The sequence below is a fragment of the Lithobates pipiens genome, unplaced genomic scaffold (genome assembly GCF_037356315.1).
Source record: "Lithobates pipiens isolate NorthernLeopardFrog02 unplaced genomic scaffold, aLitPip1_a1.2 Scaffold_8, whole genome shotgun sequence".
NCBI lineage: Eukaryota > Metazoa > Chordata > Amphibia > Anura > Ranidae > Lithobates > Lithobates pipiens.
In genome coordinates this window covers 175,467,533-175,484,904 of record NW_027507903.1, presented here as the reverse complement: position 1 = coordinate 175,484,904, position 17,372 = coordinate 175,467,533, and positions in this window count along the sequence as shown.

The following is a 17,372-nucleotide window of genomic DNA, read 5'->3' as shown; positions in this document are numbered from 1 at the left end:
TAAAAAAGAAGACAGGAGACTTACGGCCTGCACTGGATTTAAAAAACTTCAACAAGAAGATCAAAATAGAGGCTTTCAAGATGGAGAGCCTCCAGTCCATACTACTGGCAGTGAACCTGGGTGACTGGATGCTATCAGTAGATTTGTCAGACGCTTATCTACATATCCCGATTCATCCCGTCTTTCAGAAGTTTCTCCTATTCGTTATCAACCAGTACCACTACCAATTCCAGTGCCTCCCATTCAGGATCTCTTCAGCTCCCAGGACGTTTACCAAGGTCCTGCTGTTCCTCAGAGAAAAGGGACTATGAATACACCATTATTTGGATGATATTCTACTCTTAGCATAAAGTCGGGAAACTCTGCTCTGTCATCTGAGAATTTTACTCACGACTCTCCAGAACTTTGGTTGGCTGGTCAACTGGAAGAAGAGCAGTCTTCAACCCACACAAACTATGGTATTTCTGGGAGCAGAACTGGATACCAAATTGAACAGGGTACAACTTCCTCAAGAGAAAGTGCAGCCTCTAATTCAGAAGATGTGGAAATTATTGTCAGCAAGGCATCTACCAGTCAGAGCCTGCTTGAGTGTGCTAGGGTCCATGTCTGCGATTCTACTGATGGTGCAGTGGTCACAATGGCACATGAGAGTTCTGCACAATTCCTTTCTAAAGCAGTGGGATGGAGTATCAGACTATTCCCATTCCCAGACCGGTGAAACAGTTGGTATGGTGGTGAACACACTTGATCAACCTCAGAAGATACAGACCGATAGTTCCACCAGGCCCAGATGTAGTCACATCAGATGCCAGTCAGAGCGGTTGGGGAGTTCCCTATCTAGATCAAGCAGCTCAGGGCCGATGGCAGTTTCAGTCCCATGGTGTAGTATCAAATATACTAGAACTCAGGGCAGCCTTCCAGGCTCTCATGGCATTTGCACCGTTCCTGAGGGGGAAGAATGTGCTTATCCAGATGGACAATAGAGTTGCAGTGTCCTATATCCAGAAGCAAGGGGGTACCAAGAGTCACACGCTGATGAAGGAAGTCCGTCCCATCTTTGAATGGGCACAGGCACATCTGGCAGACCGGAGGGCAGTATATGTCCCGGCAGCACAGAATATGTTAGCCAACTATCTGAGCCGAGAGACACTCTCAAACAAGAATGATCCTTGAGCTACCAGGGCTTTTCCCTTCTTACGAAGACTTGGGGAATGCCAGAAGTTGACTTAGCAGCCACACCTTACGAATGCCAAGTGTCGTAGGTTCCTGTCAAGAGCGTCATTCCCGTCAGCTAAGGGAATAGATTGCCTAGTCCACCCATGGAAATTCAAGTTGGGGATACATATTCCCTCCAACTCTGCTAATTGCAAGGTTCCTATCAAGGCTCCGGAGATCTTCAGCTACAGTAATCGCGGTAATCCCATTCTGGCCGAGGAGACCGTGGTTCACGGCCCTGTTGCAACTCAGTCTTCAGCCTTCAATTCCTCTTCCGATAACCCCGGATCTACTATATCAATACCAATTCTTACATCCTTTCAGAGAGGTTACCTTGATGGACACGGTGCTGGCCGCTCTGGTGCGTGCCGGTGTGTGCTGTGGGCACTGGTGTGTGTGCCTGTGCATGTCGGCGTGTGTGCGGCATTTGCCGCCAATCAGCTTATTTAGGTTGCCTGCACACTCTGCTCAGTGCTGTCTGATCATCAGCTTCCACTGTCCTTGCTCCTGTTACCTGTACCCATGTTCCTGATCTCCTGACGACCCGCGTTGCTACTCGGATACCCCTGATTTCTGCCTGCACCTGATCTCAGCCTGTCTTGACTCCATTATTGCCTGCTCCTCGTTACCTTGCTGCCCGACTGTTGCTGAACCCTACTTGTGTCCAGACAAGCCTATACTGCTCCTGCTCAGCACTTGTTGCCTGTGTACCAGCCTGCCTACCTGCTGCTGGAAGATTATCTACCTTCCTGCATCTGGATCCTTACTGCCAGGCTCTCATACCATTCCGCACTTCCGTGCCTCCTGTTTATTCCTCCAGGGGCCATGAGTCGGGCGCGTAAGGTAGACCACCCTCTGCCCAAGCAGACTCGCTGGTCAGGTACATAGAAGTCTGACACATTCAGCCCTGGAGAGGTTGCATCTGACAGCTTTAAAATTGAAAGGGTTAAGCCGCATACACACGTGGCGGACTGTCTGGCCAACTTAGTCCGTCAGACAATCCGACGGACAGTCCGTCATACTTTCGAACGAACGGACTTGCCCACACACGGCACTTTTTGAGCGGACTAATACGGCGGACTAAGTCCGCCATACTATCCGCCCTACTTTTGAAATGAATGGACTCGCCCACACACGCAGAGGAAAGTCCGCTCATTTCGAGCGCGTCTCCAGGTAGGCGGGGCCCGCGAAGGAGACGTCGCTGACCCCGCCGCCTGGTATGGACTTAAAGGGGAACCCCAACGCCAAAAAAAATCGGCGTGGGGGTCCCCCCCAAGTCCACAACAGACCCTTGTCCGAGCACGCTACCCAGCCGGCCAGGAAAGGGGGGCGAGCGAGCGCCCCCCCCTCCTGAGCCGTACCAGGCCGCGTGCCCTCAACATGGGGGGGTGCCTTGGGGAAGGGGGGCTGCGCGGCCCCCCACCCCAAAGCACCTTGTCCCCATGTTGATGAGGACAAGGGCCTCTTCCCGACAACCCTGGCCGTTGGTTGTCGGGGTCTGCGGGCGGGGTCGGGGTCTGCGGGCGGGGGGCTTATCGGAATCCGGGAGCCCCCTTTAATAGCGGAGGAGTCCGGCTTTCTTCCCCGCCGCCGGCCTCTTCTCCCGACTTCGGGGGTCTTGTCCCCCTCTTCGGTTCTTCTGCCGGGCCACCGCGCCTTCTTATAGCTCTTTTACAGGCGGTGGCCCGGTCTTCTGTCGCCGCCGTCGCCGCCGTCGCCGCCGTCGCCGCCGCCTTCCGTTCTTCTTCTTCTTCTTCTTCTTCTCCAGGAGATGTTGCCTCGACGATCTCTCCGGCCGGAATGCCAGGGACGCACTGCGCGGCCACTTATATAGGGACAATGGGGCGGTGTCACATGGCTTTATGTCACATGGGTTGGTCACATGGTGACCCCGCCCCCTTACGATATCATAGTCCCCATGTGACATCAACCCATGTGACCAACCCATGTGACATAAAGCCATGTGACACCGCCCCATTGTCCCTATATAAGTGGCCGCGCAGTGCGTCCCTGGCATTCCGGCCGGAGAGATCGTCGAGGCAACATCTCCTGGAGAAGAAGAAGAAGAAGAAGAAGAAGAAGAAGAACGGAAGGCGGCGGCGACGGCGCCGGCAGAAGAACCGAAGAGGGGGACAAGACCCCCGAAGTCGGGAGAAGAGGCCGGCGGCGAGGAAGAAAGCCGGACTCCTCCGCTAGCAAAAGAGCTACAAGAAGATAGCGGAGGAGTCCGGCGAGAAGACCCCCGAAGACGGAAGACCCCCGGAGCTGTGCAATAAAATATTTTAACCCTGTGTTGTGTTTTTTTTGTACTTTTTTTCACAGGTGAATGGGTAGGGGTACATTGTACCCCATACTCATTCACATAGGGTGGGGGGCCGGTATCTGGGGGCCCCCTTATTAAAGGGGGCTCCCGGATTCCGATAAGCCCCCCGCCCGCAGACCCTGACAACCAACGGCCAGGGTTGTCGGGAAGAGGCCCTTGTCCTCATCAACATGGGGACAAGGTGCTTTGGGGTGGGGGGGCCGCGCGGCCCCCCCTTCCCCAAGGCACCCCCCATGTTGAGGGCACGTGGCCTGGTACGGCTCAGGAGGGGGGGCGCTCGCTCGCCCCCCTTTCCTGGCCGGCCGGGTAGCGTGCTCGGACAAGGGTCTGTTGTGGACTTGGGGGGGACCCCCACGCCGATTTTTTTCGGCGTTGGGGTTCCCCTTTAAGTCCATACCAGGCGGCGGGGTCAGCGACGTCTCCTTCGCGGGCCCCGCCTACCTGGAGACGCGCTCGAAATTTCCGGGCGGAAAAAGTCCGCTCATTTCAAAAGTACGGCGGACTGGCACACACACGGTCGGATTGTCTGCTGAAATGCGAGTCCGACGGACTGTATTACGGAAATTCCGAAATACTTAGTCCGCCAGACTGCACGCTGAAAAAGTCCGCTGAAGCCCACACACGAGCGGACTGTCCGCTGAAATGTGTTTCGGCGGACTAAGTAGGCCAGACAGTCCGCCCGTGTGTACGCGGCTTTAGGCTGAGGGAACAAGGCTGTTCTAAGGAAGTAATATCGACTCTGATGCAAACCAGGAAACTACCACCAACACCACCTACACAAGAATTTGGGGGAAGTTCTTTTCCATGGCACAGCAGAGGGGATGGAATCCCGTTTCACCAGAACCTCCTCAAATTTTAGAGTTCCTCCAGTCAGGAGTTCGCAAAGGCTTAAGCTCAAGTACCCTAAAAGTTCAGGTTTCCACTTTGTCTGTCAAAACAGGCACTATATGGGCATTACACCCTCTGGTAATCCAATTCCTGAGAACCTGTCTGAAGATCAGACCTCCCAAGAAACCAACGTTCCCATCATGGGACCTCTCAGTAGTACTCATTCCTTTTCCAATCCTCCTTTTACTCCATCTGAATTAATCTCACTGTGGGATTTAACTCTGAAACTATCTTTCCTCATCGCAATTACATCAGCAAAGAGAGTATCTGAGATCCAAGCACTAATGGCAACAGTACCTTACTTATTGTTTTTCCCTGATAGATTGGTACTGAGAACTTCAGACCACTTCATCCCAAAGGTAGGGACTTCCTTCCATTATAACCAAAACAACATCCTCCCATCCTTCACTAATGAACAAGGCAAACTTCATGCACTGGATGTCAAAACAACCATCATTAGTTACCTTGCGGCTACAACTCCTTTTAGAAAGACAGATTCCTTCATGGTTATCCCTCATGGAAACAGAGGAGGTCAGGCGGCTACTTCACATACTATTGCCTCCTGGTTAGTCAAATCTATCCAGAAGGCATACTCCATTGGCCATTCGCAATTCCTGAAGCCATCAGGGCTCACTCGACCAGGGCAGTGGCTACCTCCTGGGCGGCATATTGCAGGGTTTCACCAGAGATGATTTGCAGGGCAGCAACTTGGTCCTCCAGGCAAACTTCCATTTCTCACTATAGAGTAGACTCTGCTCACTTAGCTATGGCAGACTTCGGTAGATCCGTTGTTAGAGCCAATTCTTCAGCATTATAAGCAATAGATATTATTTTCTTGCACCCACCCGACTGGCGAGTTATTTCCCAGTGTGTGCTGCTTGTTTGGGTACAGCATTGCATGACTGCACAATTACCAGTTAAAGCGACGCAGTGCCAAATTGTAAAAAGTGCTCTGGTCAAGAAGGGGATAAAACCTTCTGGGCTGAAGTGGTTAAATATTTAGGGGTGTACATTCCAAGAGACTTGACTAAATTGTAGAAGTTAAATTATTCCCCTAAAATTTGAAATGCCATAAGACTTCTTTAAAAATATGATGTCAGTTTTTTCTTGGATTGGGAGGCTTAATATAGTAAAGATGGACATATTACCAAAAATACTGTATGTGTTCCAAAAAGTCCCAATAGCTCATTCGACTGCTCTCCTGGGCCAATTATGTAAAGCTATAGGTAGGTTTATTTGGGCTCTGAAATTAAAAGAAAAACATTAATTAGGATAAAAAATAAAGGTGGACTTGCGCTTTCAGACTTTACGTTGTATTCATGAGCAGAATCTATTATAAGGATTACTGACTGGTTACACAATGTAAAATCTAAACAGTGGGTGACACTAGAGGAAGATATAGCCCTGGTAAAATTGAAATCGCTTCCATGGGTTAAGCCTTAGTTTTGACCCCAGAAGAAAGATATGTTGCTTTTTATCTCGTCAACATTAAAAATATGGGACTCGATACTAAAGAAAAAGATTCTCTCTACACAAATCATGCCTATGATTCTCTTTCATCAGGTGGAATAGTTGTGAAGATACAAGAGTTGCTCAGACTCTGGTGGATGGTAAACTTCCTCCTTTGACCTGGGGCCTGAGAATGGATCTAAGTCAGTGATGGCGAACCTTTGCACCCCAGATGTTTTGGAACTACATTTCCTATGATGCTCATGCACTCTGCAGTGTAGTTGAGCATCATGGGAAATCTAGTTCCAATACATCTAGGGTGCCAAGGTTAGCCATTACTAATCTAAGTGGATGCAATATCAACAACTATATACATATATTAGATTGTTATCAAAAACCTCCCCAATAAATAGACACTTAGCAAACTTCGAGCAATTATTAGTGCAAGAGCAGAAACCAACACATAGTTTATCAATAACATATAAACTCTTGCTGCCTACTATTCCTCTTACTGAAATGCCAATTATGAAAAAATGGGAATCTGAGATAGAGAGACCGATTTCATGGTCAGACTGGGAAAAAACATCTTTCTTGACACATAAAATATCGCTATCTGCTAAACATCAAGAAATAAGTTATTCAATTATGTTGAGATGGTATCGATGCCCAGTAGATTTACATAATATAAACAATAGTAACCAGGATATGTGTTGGAGATGTTTGAAAGAAAGGGGTACAATGGCACATATATGGTTTTACTGCCCAATGGTGCTGGATTTTTGGGTAAAGATATTTCATATTTATCATAGGATTACAAAATCTAACATACAATTAAATATCTGTACTGCAGTATTATCAATTATACCAGGGTCAGTGAGAGCCATTAAGGGAGATATTTTATGATAGATATATATGCTTATAGCAGCATGGACAGTAATAGCCAGAAATTGGTGAAAGATGACATGCCCCTCAATAGCAGAATGGGTGTGTGAAATGAGCGAGATGAGACTTGTGAAGGAACTAACTTATTAGAACAGAAATGTGGCAACAATATAGAATACTGTAATACATTAGATCTATAAGAAGAGGGAAACTATAGTAAGATGAAGGAGTATTTTTAATATTTTGCTTTATATATATATATATATATATATATATATATATACCGTATTTATCAGCGTATAACACGCACCGGCGAGTTTAGGAGGGAATTTAAAAGAAAAAACCTTTAAGGAGGGAAGTTTAAGGAAAAAAAATTACATTTAAATGCCCATCAATGCAGCCTTATCATTGTCATTTGCAGCCTTGCATTGCAGCCTTGTCAGTCATTTGCAGCCTTCCATTTAGCCTTGTAAGTCATTTGAAGCCTTTCATTTAGCCGTGTCAATCATTTGCAGCCTTGCAGCCAGTGTGTTTGCCATTTAAAAATAGTGCCGCCAGAGCGGATGTCCTGTGTATCTCGGCGGTGCTTGGTAATTCTCGGTGGCTTTTGTGTTTTTTTGGCCCCACTCGGCCGTTCTTGGCTATTTTCGGCCGTTCTCGGCTATTTTCAGCCACACTCGCCCGTTCTCTGCGGCTTTCGGCTTTCCAAAAGCCGCCGAGAATGGCCGAGTGTGGCCGAAAATAGCCGAGAACGGCCGAAAATAGCCGAGAACGGCAGAAGATAGCTGAGAATGGCCGAGTGCGGCCGAAAGTACCCCGAAGCCGCAGAGAATGGCAGAAAGGGTTAGAAACAGCGGGGGTTCGGCGTATAACATGCACCCCCGATTTCCCCCTGATTTTAAGGGGAAAAAAGTGCGTGTTATATGCCGATAAATACAGTATATATATATATATATATATATATATATATATATTTGTATGTTTGTTTAAAAATTTGAAAATCAATAAAGAGAAATTGTAAACAAACATTTTTCAAAATGTTCGGTCTTTTTTCATTTATTTAAAAACAAAAACAAAACAAATGGTGATTAAAAACCACCAAAGTTCTATTTCAGTTGGGAAAAAAAGATCAAAATGTCATATGGGTACAGAGTTGCATAACAGCACAATTGTCATTCAAAATGCAATAGCACTAAAAGCTGAAAATTGGCCTGGGCTGGAAGGGGGTGAAAGTGCTTTAAAGCGGAGGGCCGGTTATAAAAAAAAAAAAAAAAAAGTCAGCAGCTGCAAACACTGCAGCTGCTGACTTAATAAACACACTCACCTGTCCAGGGCGCCCGCGATGTCGGCCGCCCGAGGCCGACCCGTCCCTCGGCTCTCGGGTCCCGGCGCCGCCATCCCTTGTAAGGGAAACAGGCAGCGGAGCCTTACGGCTTCACTGCCCGTTTCCTACTGCGCATGCGCGAGTCCCGCAGCTACTGCGCATGCGCGAGTCCCGCAGCGCTTTCTGAATGGGACGCGCTGTGTTCTGGAACACACAGTTCCCAGAACACAGCGCGACTCATTACCCAGAAGACGCCGCGACGAAGAGAGAAGACAGAAGATCTCCACGGAGGAGGAAGAGGAAGATTCGGATAAAGTGCCTAGCAACAGGCATTTCTGGTAAGTAAAAAAAAAAATTTTTTTTCATTTTTTTATTTTTAGATTTTTTGTAATTTTTAACATTTTTTTGTTTTTCAGGGTGGCCCTCCCCTTTAAGTGTTGAAGTGGCTAAAAAAACCTTTAGGTGACTTGTTTTGTAATACTAACATCATCTTTGTTATTTGTCAGCTTTTTGAGTGCCTGTTATTACTATACTCAGACATATAGTGTTGAAATTCAGCCTGACACTTTTGATCTGACGAGAATAAAAAAATAGCCAAATAAAAAACTAGTCACTGAAAGGTGAGGCTACACGAATATAACAATTCATCAAATGCAGATGTGAATGATCACAAATACCCACTATTCTCTATAGTTTATACTATAATCTATAGTATAAACATGCGTAATTTCATATGCCAAAACAGTTTTTTTAAATATTTGTCAATGTAGTTTGTTTAATTTGTAATATACACAGTGTATAAACAAACTTTTGCAACTCAGTCTCTAATATCAGTATTTGTTACTCATTTTACATTAGTGGAAATCTTAACAGCCGTCTATACTAAAATATGTGCCAGTAAACAGTAGATATGCTTTTCCAAAAAAAGTTGATGGATTTGTCGGTTACTGTAAATGAATTGATTTTTCTCATACAATGATTCTTTTTTATAGAAACATTCAGCGAGAATTGTTTAGAGGTGTTTTAGAAGGCAATTTGTTTATCTTTGCAAAGCCAAAGGCCGCGTACACACGGGCGGACTGTTCGCCCAACTTTGTCCGCTGAACAGTGTTTGGGCGGACAGTCCGCTCGTGTGTGGGCTTTCAGCGGACAGTTTCAGCGGACAGTTGGACGGACAAGGTTTTTCGGAATTTCCGAAAAACTGTCCACTGAAACCTTGTTTGAGCGAACAGTCCGCCCGTGTGTAGGCTTGTTCGTCAAACAAAGTTGCGCGCATGCTCAGAAAGGATTTTCACGCCGAAAGCTATAATGCAGTGTATAGGACGTCGTATTTTTCGTCCCGTCGTACGTGCCGTTCACGTCATCGCGCACGGTTTCAGCAAACTGTTCGTCCGTCGTGTGTGGCCATGTCCGTCCATGCTAAGTTTGAGCGGACTGTTTGCCGAAACTATTGGACGGACAAAGTTGGGCGAACAGTCCGCGCGTGTGTACGCGGCCAAAGTCTTCAATTTGGATGTTATGACACCAGATACATTTGGACAGACATGTACACGCATCAATGCACGTTTAGATCGTCTGTAAAGCCCGTGGTCATGTTAAGAGCATACTTATAAAGAAATATAATATTTTTACAAAATGTGTGTCATTTTAGGGTACTTGCACATGGTACTGATATTTGTAGCCTAAATTTATTGCATTTATTTTGTGCATATTTGCGCACTTATATATGTATACATGCATATAAGAGTAAATAAAATTCTAGCACCCTGAGTGCTCTTCTAACCTCTTCAAATTAACATTTAGTAAAATACTGTCCGCAATGCAGATATTGGTATGTTTTTGTTCACCTATATGCAGCGCATGTTTACACAACTATGTGTACAGGCCCTTTGAAAACAATGGGCTGCATATGCCTGTGTGCCTAAAAGTGAGTTTTTAGGCAGCAGTGTGAAAGATGCCTAATTTCCCTTTTCTTATGGAGTCCAATATATTTATTTATTAGACTGAAATATTGGTGTACACTGGTATAAAAGGCTACAAACTAGTTTTTTCTGTTTTCTTAATAAATATGTAAAGAAACATAAAACCCTCAAAGGGTCACTGTGTACTTATCACCACAGTTTTATTTATTCAGCATTCAAACAATTCAAAGTCAAGATAAGTGCAAATCATATGGCACAATGGAATGCCACAAACAGTTGACAGTGGATATTTCTAAAATCTATAACCTTAAAGGAGAGGTCCACCCTAAAAAAAAATGCATAAAAAGGCTCCAAAAAAAATAAAATAAATAAATAACCATTTTTTCACTTACCAGAAATGGCTGTTGCTAGGCAGATCTTCTTAATCTGCCTCTTACTATTCTGCGGTGATCTTCGGTCTTCTCCTCCTTACGTTGTCTTCTGGTGAATGGGGCGCGGTGTGTTGTGGGAACTGTGTGTGTCCCACAACACAGCGCGCCCCATTCACAAATTGCCGTGCGGCACGCACATGGGCAGAAATGGGCAGCGAAGCTGCAAGGTTCCACTGCCTGTTTCCCTTACTTTAAATGGCGGCACTAGGACCCGAGAACCGATGGATGGCTCGGCCTTGGGCGGCTGATATCGCGGGCACCCTAGAAAGGTAAATGCTTATTAAAAGTCAGCAGCTACAGTGTTTGTAGCTGCTGACTTTTAATTTTTTTTTTTTCGCTGGCCCACCACTTTAAAAATGTTAACAGTTTATATCAATTATCATTTAAGAAGAAGTACACAAGCAGTGGAAGACCTCCTAAGGTAATTAGTAAGCATTACTCAATCTGGTTTAGCATTTTCATTCTATTATAGAACTTTCAAACCCAGCAACAACCCCACGTTGACCTTAACATGAACAAGGGTACTGTCAAGACACGAATACAGCTAATTCTTGTTCTCGTGCAGCTAATGCTCATTTCTGTGCAGCAAATGCCGACGACACCCAGATCTATCTCTCCACTCCTCAACTCACCCCCTCGATCTCCTCACGAATCTCAAACTTACTGAATGACATATCAGTATGGATGTCACACCACTTTCTTAAAGCGGAGGTCCACCCTAAAGTGGACCTTCCGCTCATCGGAACCCTCCCCCCCTCCGGTGCCACAATCGGCACCTTTCAGGGGGGAGGGGGGGTGCAGTTACCTGGATAATCCAGGTAACTGCACCCACTTCCGGGATAGCTCTCTGCGGAAAGGGGCGTAACTTACGCCCCTTTCCGCAAGTGCCCGCCCCTTCCCGCAAGTGCCCCGCTGCCTGCTGGGAAACACACAGATCCCAGAGGCAGCGGGGAGCGTCCTTATTGCGCAGCGCGATTCGCGCATGCGCAGTAGGGAACCGGGAAATTAAGCCGAAAGGCTCCATTTCCTGATTCCCATACCCAAGATGGCGGCGGCAGGACCCGACAGGCGACCTAGAGATCGGCTTCGGGTGCCGACATCGCGGGCGCGCTGGACAGGTAAGTGTCACTATTTTAAAAGTCAGCAGCTGCAGTATTTGTAGCTGCTGGCTTTAAAAAAAAAAAAAAACGCGGAGTCCCGGTGGACTCCCGCTTTAAACTCAATCTTTCTAAAACTGAGCTTGTTATATTTCCTCCTTCACGATCCATCCCCCCCCCCCGGTGACTTCACCATTAATATCAACAACACAACCATTGGTCCCTCCACACATGCCAGAGTCCTGGGTGTAATCCTTGTCTCTGACCTCTCCTTCCTCCCCCACATCCAATCACTGGCTAAATCCTGCCACCTTCACCTCCGCAATATCTCCAGAATTCGACCCTTCCTGACTAATGACACCACAAAGCAACTCATTCACTCCTTGATTATTTCCCGCTTTGACTACTGCAACTCTCTCCTTAATGGCCTACCCTTAAGCAGGCTTTAACCCCTCCAGTCTATTATGAATGCTGCTGCTAGACTAATACACCTCACTAATCGATCCATGACTGTCGTCCCTCTCTGCCAATCCCTTCACTGGCTTCTCCTACCCCACTGTGTAAAATTCAAAATGCTAACCATAACATACAAAGCCATCCACAACATCACCCCCATCTACATCACCAACCTCATCTGCAGATATCGCCCAAATCGTCCCCTCCGCTCCTCCCAGGACCTCCTGCTCTCTAGCTCCCTTGTTACCTCCTCTCATGCTCACCTTCAAGACTTCTCCAGAGCCTCTCCCATCCTCTGGAACTCCCTACCCCAGTCTGTCCGATCAGCCCCTACCCTGTCCACCTTTAGGAGATCCCTGAAAACTAATTTATTCAGGGAAATCTATCCCACACCCACCTGACAACTACTGTCCCCGAGCCACCCCCATCAAATCATTCTCTGCAGCTATTACCTTTTCTACCACCACCCCTCCCTTTAGAATGTAAGCTCTACAAGCAGGGCCCTCCTGTACATTTTGTATTGAACTGTACTGTAATTGTGTTGCCCCCCCCCCATACATTGTAAAGCGCTGCATAAACTGTTGACGCTATATAAATCGTGTATAATAATAATAATAATAATAAACTGCTCAATCCCATGCAGCTAATGCTTGTGCACATGTACCAGCACACAGACGAGCTCTGGCTAGTATCCAGCATGCACTGACACAGTGCCCACACGTCCACGCGCATTGGCGTCAAGCTGCTTATTTAAAGGAAAACCTAGTGTGTGCTAATCGCTAAATGTTCTTAAGCTTTCCTGTGACCCGTGTTCCTGTATTCCTGCTTTTGCTGACCAATCCTCCTTTGATGGCTTGGCTTGTTTCTGACCTTGCTCTGTGGATTCTGGATACCAACCTTGGCTTGCCTCTGACTATTCTCTGCCTGCTTCCCTTGTACTGACCTTGGCCTGCTACTGTACCTTGCTCTGCCTGCTTCCCTGGTACTGACCTCAGCCTGCTACTGGACCTTGCTCTGCCTCCTTCCTGACCAGGCTGCTGACATGTATATCCCTGGCTCACCTTGACTATGTCTCTGTCCATAGCTCACCTGCTATGAAGCTACCGGTACCCGTGCTTCTTTGAGCCTTGTACTTCTGTCACCACATTGAGGGATGCTTTGACCAGAACCTGGGACACGGCACGACCCCGATCACAGTGAAGAGCTGATGATACGGCTCATTACCCATGTGATCAGCTGTATCCAATCACAGCCAATCACATGTAAACACAGAAGTGCAGGTATTCGGCTCTACTCGTCTGAAACTGACAGAGTGTGAGGAGAGTAGCGGCATCTCCTCAAAGGAGAGACCCGTACAGATAATCAGTACAGCCCTAACAATGCCCAGCAGGGATTTCAGTCTATACCCATCAGTAAAACCAACCTGAGCCCATCAGTGACACCAATCTGTGCCCATCAGTGATGTCAATTTGTGCCCATCAGTGAGGCCATTCTGTGACCATCAATGATGCAAGTCAGTGTTGTCTTTCAGTGCCCATCAGTGCCTGCTCATCAGTGCCATCCATCAGTGCCGGCCATCAGTGACCATTAGTGCCGCCCCATTAGTGCTGCCTATCATTGCCCATAAGTGCCACCTATCACTGCCCATCAGCGCCACCAATCAGTGCCCATCAGAGCCACCTATCAGTGCTTATCAGTAATGTATATCAGTGCCGCCTATAAGTGCCCATCAGTACTGCACATTAGTGCCTCCTCATCAATACTACCTCATCAGTGCCCTTTAGTGCCTCTTCATCAGTGTCCATCAGTGCAGCCTCATCAGCGCACACCAGTAAAGGAAAAAATTACTTATTTACAAACTTTTCTGACAATTTTGTCTTTTTTCATTTTTTTTTCGCAAAAAAAAAAAAAAACCCAGTGGTGATTAATTACCACCAAAATAAAACTCTTTTTGTTGGGAAAAAAATATAAAAAAAAAATGAATTTGGGTACAGTTTTGCATGACTGCGCAATTGTCATTCAAAGTGCCATAGCGCTGAAAATTGGCCTGGGCTGGAAGTGGATGAAAGTGCTTTGGGCTAATTCGGATGATATTGCCGCAACTTGCATTATCTCCAGAAGGCTGGGCCTGAATTCGGGGGGGGGGGGGGGGGGGGTGGAACGCCACATGCGGAAACCCCAACAACCATTGACTTAGCCTTGCCAAAACCCGTTGCTTTGCCCACGCCTAAGCCCAGCTCGGATACTCTGGTGCGCAAGGCCCCTGATTCTTGTGTACCCCTCGGATCTGGAAATGCCAGGGCTCTACCAAAGCTCGCCAGATCACAGAGACTATTGAACAAGTGGGTGGCATCTGAATATGGGTTTGAGTTCCCTTACGTGCCTAGAGATGTGATGGACATTATTGAAAAAACACAGTGAGGAATGGTATGCGGAGGACATTTGGAAATGTCTAAAAGTCCCAAAACAGAGATTTTCTCCCTGGACATGTACAAGAGATTCACCGGTTGCCTCCAGCAGTGGAGTTATGGGAGGCATGTGTACGCGGACAAGGTGGTGATCTGCAGGCCAGGGAGGGACAACGTTGTTTATTTCATTACAATAGACACACAGGGAAAGTCTGTAACTTTGCCGGATCCCAGATTTTACTGGTGAGGACATTTACCAGAATTGTTTTTTTTTGTTGCAAAAAAACCCCCCCAAAAAAACTTTTGCTCCCCCTACTTTACTTTTGCGTGAGATCAGAGACTGTGGCAATATAGCTAGACAGTAGGTTCTGGAAAGACTACGGGTCAAGCTGAACACAGCAAGCAGGAAAATAAAAGTTTTTTGTGATGGACTAGCATGTATGGCTTTCACCACTAGGTGGTGTAAGTCTGCAAGGATATGCTCCAACATTTTAAGTTTGCAGCATTTAGTAACAGTTGAGTTGAAAGAGAGGGACTCATCAGTTTCTGATGGGGACTTGCCTTCCTGGAATAGTGGTTTATTGTGTTTCATGTTTTTTTTCTTTGCAGGGAGAACATCTATCAAGCTGCCGGAGAGTAGGTGGTTTAGGTAGGTTTTGGGCTGCATTGTATGTGTATGATAATCCTGTGTTACTAAACAATGTTCCAATAATGTTTAAAGTTTTATTGTTTCTTCCCTTTTCCCCATCCCTACCCCAAAGTTCAGGTACTCTATTTTTGATCGAGCTAGATTTTTTGTCTGGGTTTTTTCCTGTCCTTCCCAGACGATGAGGACATCGTCTAAATTGGCAGGGGGAGTATGTAGTAATGGCTCCTGAAGAGCATGCGCTATGTTTTTGAAATTTAACGTTATACTTGAACTGCAGTTTGGTTTGGGTATATTTATTCCAAATTTTGACCTCAGCATCAGTCTGACTGGACTGTAGGGTGTTCAGCCTGGCCATAGGGGGCGCTGTCTCTTCTGGCAGGCATGGTAACACAGTCTGGTTGGGTGCTTTAAGGTTACTTTCTCTTGGAGCCAGCTCAGTGGGAGTGTCACTCTCACTGTGCTTTCTGGGAGAGGGTACTTAAGATGCGGATATCACGTGGGTCGGGGTTCTGGTCCAGAAGTATGTTCTGACTCCATGGTCCTGGTCCTCCTGACCAGCCCCCAGGATGCCTTTGGCCTGTGGTGCGGATCCACCCGACTTTATGTTTCGGGTCTGGCTAGCCCGAGGCAAGGAAACTAAGGAAAGGATTCGGAAGTGGTCCGGTGCCATCTCAGGTTGTGGAGAGGCCCAGCAACTTCGTAGTTATCCAGGGGAGGACTCTTCGGAAGAAGGCCACGCAAGGGTTGGCTTCTTAGCAAGAGCCTGGTAAAGCTGAAGGACCCAGGTGAATCCTATTTCGTGCGGTATCACCGGACCGGCTGAAAGATACTGGTACCACAAGAGTGTTCTACAAGTAGTCAAGTTTCCTTGTTCATGTTCTACAATAAAGTCTGTGGCAGAGACTTATTCCTTTGTGTTCTACAACAAAGTCTGTGGCAGAGACTTATTCCTTTGTGTTCTACAACAAAGTCTGTGGCAGAGACTTATTCCTACATGTTCTACAACAAAGTCTGTGGCAGAGACTTGTTCCTGATTTAAGCACCCTGTTGGCTGCTAGGCCTTGTGAGAGAGGGGCTATCCAACTAGAGTGAACATCCAACTGTGAATGGCTATTCTCTGGATTTATTCAAAGTAAGAAAGTTCTTTATTATTGACTTTGATACTAAGAGTACTTTTCACCTAACCCTCTGATCCTATACTAGAGATTGTTGTTAACTACGTTTTTGCAAATAAAAATCCCTTTAAGCGGATCTGTCATCAGTCTCTAAAGTTTCTGGGCCATCTACCACAGGAACCCCTAAACACGAGTGAGGGAAGGTAACGGTAAGCCCATTAAAACCAGCCGCTCCTTCGGGGATAAGTGCTACAGTGAGTTTTCTGGGATCTCCTAAAGGTGGACAGGTTAGGGACTGATCAGATATACCGGGGCAGGGAATTCCAGAGGATGGGAGAGGCTCTGGAGAAGTCCCAAAGACGAGCATGAGAGGAGGTAACAAGGGAGCTAGAGAGCAGGAGGTCCTGGGAGGAGCGGAGGGGATGATTTGGGCAATATCTGCAGATGAGGTTTGTGATGTAGCTGGGGGTGATGTTGTGAATGGCCTTGCATGTTGTGGTTAGCATTTTGAATTTTATACGGTGGGGTAGGGGAAGCCAGTGAAGGGATTGGCAGAGAGGGGCAGCAGTCACAGATTGATTAGTGAGGTTTATTAGTCTAGCAGCAGCATTCATAATAGACTGAAAGGGGGGATAGCCTGTGTAAGGGTAGGCCATTAAGGAGAGAGTTGCAGTAGTCAAGGCGGGAAATAATCAAGGAGTGAATAATTTGCTTTGTGGTGTCATTAGTCAGGAACAGGGCTGGTGCAAGGATTTTTGACACCCTAGGCAAAACCTAATTTTGCCGCTCCACCCCTGACTATGCCTCCTTTGCCCTGCCCATGTATACCCCACCTTTTTAATGAAGTGCCCATCAAATGCAGCCCACCAGCACCTTTCAATGGCAGCCTCACCAGCGCCCATCAATGCAGCCTCACCAGCGACCATCAAAAGCAGCTTCACCAGCGCCCATCAAAAGCAGCTTCACCAGCACTAATCAAAAGCAGCTTCACCATCTCCCATCAAAAGCAGCTTCACCATCTCCCATCAAAAGCAGCTTCACCATCTCCCATCAAAAGCAGCTTCACCAGCGCCCACCAATGCAGCCTCACCAGCGCCCATCAATGCAGCCTCTCCAGCACCCATCAATAATGCAGTCTACCAGTGCCCATCAATAAATGCTTGCTTGCTTAAATTCATTCAGGAGTCAGGACACAGACACAGTCCGCAGCTGC